Source organism: Megalopta genalis, unplaced genomic scaffold, assembly GCF_051020955.1.
Source record: "Megalopta genalis isolate 19385.01 unplaced genomic scaffold, iyMegGena1_principal scaffold0049, whole genome shotgun sequence".
NCBI lineage: Eukaryota > Metazoa > Arthropoda > Insecta > Hymenoptera > Halictidae > Megalopta > Megalopta genalis.
Genome location: NW_027476118.1, coordinates 905001 through 909637, shown reverse-complemented (window position 1 = coordinate 909637; position 4637 = coordinate 905001). Strand labels below are relative to the sequence as shown.

Sequence of the window (4637 nt, the reverse complement as noted above, 5' to 3'; positions counted from 1 at the left end):
TGAATAGCCCAGTGGAGAGAGAAAACTATCAAAAAACTGATTTTTTAAATCAAGAGGTGTCAGAAATCGAAATGCCTAGCGCGAGCGGAAGAACACGCTTTCTCGCCAGTCCAGCATGTGTCCTGTCCGTTCTTCCTCGGCTTGCCGATTTTGCCCAGATCAGAGGTTTCGTGCTTCCGGCGGTCAGAAGATCAGCGTGAGCGTACGCGCTTCCACGACTATGGCATCACCCATGTACTTTTTCCTTTGAATATATTTGAGTACATAAAAAATATTAAAACATATAGAGAGAACTGTGTCTTGGATCTTAAAAATTTGTCAATAGCGATGATATATTATTACTTAACTTGAAGTATTTGTACGTTTTAGCTGGGACGTACATTTATCTTACAAGATGTTAATAGCGAGACTCTTGAAGATAAAATTATCTTGTGATTTTATGAAGGCAAAGATAGAAACGTACGAAGCTGGCGTACGTAGAAAAATGTGATTTTATGATAGAACAAAAATATAATACGTACGTTTTTGGGCGTACGGTAAAATATCTGTATGGTAGAAAAATGAAAGAAATTGAGCGTTAAAGAAGATATGTTACAAGCGCGGAATGTGGCAAAACTTGTACATATTTGAAAGAGAAAAGTGGTGTGTCGACCTGACATATATATATGAAACAGGCGACGATGGAAAAGGATTTAAATTTTGTCCATTTTATATATACATATTGTATAGTTCCCTGGTTGATCCTGCCAGTAGTCATATGCTTGTCTCAAAGATTAAGCCATGCATGTCTCAGTACATGCCGTATTAAGGTGAAACCGCGAATGGCTCATTAAATCAGTTATGGTTTCTTAGATCGTACTAAAATTTACTTGGATAACTGTGGTAATTCTAGAGCTAATACATGCAAAACAGAGTTCCGACCAGAGATGGTAGGAACGCTTTTATTAGATCAAAACCAATCGGTGGCGGGTGTTTACACTCGTCCATCGTTTGCTTTGGTGACTCTGAATAACTTTGTGCTGATCGCATGGTCTTATAGCACCGGCGACGCATCTTTCAAATGTCTGCCTTATCAACTGTCGATGGTAGGTTCTGCGCCTACCATGGTTGTAACGGGTAACGGGGAATCAGGGTTCGATTCCGGAGAGGGAGCCTGAGAAACGGCTACCACATCCAAGGAAGGCAGCAGGCGCGCAAATTACCCACTCCCGGCACGGGGAGGTAGTGACGAAAAATAACGATACGGGACTCATCCGAGGCCCCGTAATCGGAATGAGTACACTTTAAATCCTTTAACGAGGATCCATTGGAGGGCAAGTCTGGTGCCAGCAGCCGCGGTAATTCCAGCTCCAATAGCGTATATTAAAGTTGTTGCGGTTAAAAAGCTCGTAGTTGAATCTGTGTGTCACAGTGTCGGTTCATCGCTCGCGGTGTTTAACTGGCATTATGTGGTACGTCCTACCGGTGGGCTTTGCTCTTCACGGGGCGGTCCAACTAATATCCCATCGCGGTGCTCTTCACTGAGTGTCGAGGTGGGCCGGTACGTTTACTTTGAACAAATTAGAGTGCTCAAAGCAGGCTACCTTCGCCAAATACTGTGTGCATGGAATAATGGAATAGGACCTCGGTTCTATTTTGTTGGTTTTCGGAACCCCGAGGTAATGATTAATAGGGACAGATGGGGGCATTCGTATTGCGACGTTAGAGGTGAAATTCTTGGATCGTCGCAAGACGGACAGAAGCGAAAGCATTTGCCAAAAATGTTTTCATTAATCAAGAACGAAAGTTAGAGGTTCGAAGGCGATCAGATACCGCCCTAGTTCTAACCATAAACGATGCCAGCTAGCGATCCGCCGAAGTTCCTACGATGACTCGGCGGGCAGCTTCCGGGAAACCAAAGCTTTTGGGTTCCGGGGGAAGTATGGTTGCAAAGCTGAAACTTAAAGGAATTGACGGAAGGGCACCACCAGGAGTGGAGCCTGCGGCTTAATTTGACTCAACACGGGAAACCTCACCAGGCCCGGACGCCGGAAGGATTGACAGATTGATAGCTCTTTCTTGATTCGGTGGGTGGTGGTGCATGGCCGTTCTTAGTTGGTGGAGCGATTTGTCTGGTTAATTCCGATAACGAACGAGACTCTAGCCTGCTAAATAGACGTAATTATGGTATCTCGAAGGCTCTCGGCTTCTGCCGGTGGGGTTTTTACTACCAACGTACAAACAAATCTTCTTAGAGGGACAGGCGGCTTCTAGCCGCACGAGATTGAGCAATAACAGGTCTGTGATGCCCTTAGATGTTCTGGGCCGCACGCGCGCTACACTGAAGGAATCAGCGTGTGTTCCCTGGCCGAAAGGCCCGGGTAACCCGCTGAACCTCCTTCGTGCTAGGGATTGGGGCTTGCAATTATTCCCCATGAACGAGGAATTCCCAGTAAGCGCGAGTCATAAGCTCGCGTTGATTACGTCCCTGCCCTTTGTACACACCGCCCGCCGCTACTACCGATTGAATGATTTAGTGAGGTCTTCGGACTGGTGCGCGGCAATGTTTCGGCATTGCCGATGATGCCGGGAAGATGACCAAACTTGATTATTTAGAGGAAGTAAAAGTCGTAACAAGGTTTCCGTAGGTGAACCTGCGGAAGGATCATTACAATGTTCCAATATATCTCAAAGAGAGAGGAGAGGAGGAGAGAAAATGAATGCGATTAGTTTGTGGATAAGAATTCATATAAAAAAAAAAGATATTGTTGAGCCCGCCAGATCATTCGTGCGTGATTTACACGGCCAGACGTGTGTACTACACGTATTAGGCCTTTGATCTGCGTTGCGTAGGCCATCTTCCAAGACACACACGTGTTGGGGTTTATGTGATTTTATGATAGTGCCCCAACACGGAAAAATAAGCGTACGAGAAGAGTTGGGCCCGACCAGATCATTCGTGCGTGATTTATACACGGCCAGACGCGTATTATATTACATGTATTAGGCCTTTGATCTGCGTTGCGTAGGCCATCTTCTCGATAGAGAGAAAGCCAATGTATTCTTTTTCTTTCTTTACACACACACACACACACACACACACACACACACAGTTGTAGTAGGACAGGGAGGGATGCGAGTGTGCTAATCACGCTTCCTCAAGTCTTCGCTGTGGTGTAAAAAAGAAAAAAAGGAATCGTTGGGAAAGTCCAAAGGACGAAAATATCGGGCAGTCTGAAGATAACTTAATGCTCGTTTACATTGGTATCAAGAGAGACCGGCTTGTGTAGCTCGTTTCAATGCTGTGTCGTTGTCATTGACACCCTACTCTGTTGCGCGCTAGTGGCAACATGAGCGTGGGACGTATATATATGACACCCAGCTAGAGCCGGCCGTGAGTCCGTCCGGTGTAAATAACGACGAAAGGAGAGAGAAACTTTTCGAATCCAGTATCAGGTTGATAATTGTCCAGTTTGAATATCCATATCCCCGTCGTTTTTGGAGGTGATATACTCTCTGTGTTTCTTCGATAGAAGGCTTTTCAATGTTCTATTCGCTCCGACCGTCGAACTTGCAAGAAAACAGTGGTTTTGGATTTGCTCGTACATATATATATGGTTTCGACGGAAATATCTCGTTCTTTAAGGGACAATTATGTCGTCGTACGACGACTCCCGAATCTCCTTCGCGCGCTGGTTGGAGCTCTTCGGGTATCGGCTTGTTCCGAAATATAACACAAAAATGTGGTGGATAGCAAATACACATTATATATATGAGAGAATAAAAGGGAAAAATTACCCTGAACGGTGGATCACTTGGCTCGTGGGTCGATGAAGAACGCAGCTAATTGCGCGTCAACGTGTGAACTGCAGGACACATGAACATCGACATTTCGAACGCACATTGCGGTCTACGGATACAATTCCTGGACCACGCCTGGCTGAGGGTCGTTTACGTACTTATAAACTGCTTGCGTTGATGGCACTTGTTGCCTATATACGTACGAGCGAATGATGGGCGCTTCGTCGGCGTTTGTCGCGGTCCTATGAATATTGAGAAATTTTACGTACGTCTAACAGTCTTCGAAAGAGATGGAAATCGTTCGAACTTGCGTGAGTGTGGAAGGCGGAGTCGTGTGTCGTATATGTTTTATATACGTCCGCCCGTCTGAAACACCGCTTCGAAGCGGTGACAAAATCTTTTTCGGGACGATTCGTATCGTAGAACTATCGAGATTTCACTGGTACATTTTCAACGCGCTACCGAAGTCGCCTGAAATGAAACGAGATGGGTTTAACCCACGAAAGCGTACTACACGAGTCTGTCCTATGTGAAGACTGTGCACAGAGATCGAACGAACGCATGAAAGAAATTGAACGAAAGAACACATAACCCGCAAAAATAGAGTAGAATTGTGACCGTTGCTTCGAATTTGAATTTATATGTATATATCATAGCCCCAGGGAGTGGAACCTATGAGTGTGGAAGGATGTCTCTTACCGTTATGTTGCCAGAGGAAAAAAAGTCTCTCTCTTCGTACGACACATTTGTGTACGAATTGTATCGATGGCTATATAGATCCGATGTTGCACATATTCTGAGTAAAGAACACCCCACCCGGGTTACCGTCCTAACTCTTCCATTGGTGTGGCTATGAT

General features: G+C 45.3%; 2 non-coding genes across 2 annotated transcripts; both read left to right on the top strand.

Annotated features, from left to right (window-relative positions):
- Positions 1-730: 730 nt before the first annotated feature.
- Positions 731-2650, top strand: LOC143261367 (small subunit ribosomal RNA). Its single transcript, XR_013035506.1, has one exon. It is a non-coding gene; the product is annotated as a small subunit ribosomal RNA (ribosomal RNA).
- A 1124-nt stretch (positions 2651-3774) lies between these two features.
- Positions 3775-3929, top strand: LOC143261362 (5.8S ribosomal RNA). Its single transcript, XR_013035501.1, has one exon. It is a non-coding gene; the product is annotated as a 5.8S ribosomal RNA (ribosomal RNA).
- Positions 3930-4637: the final 708 nt, after the last annotated feature.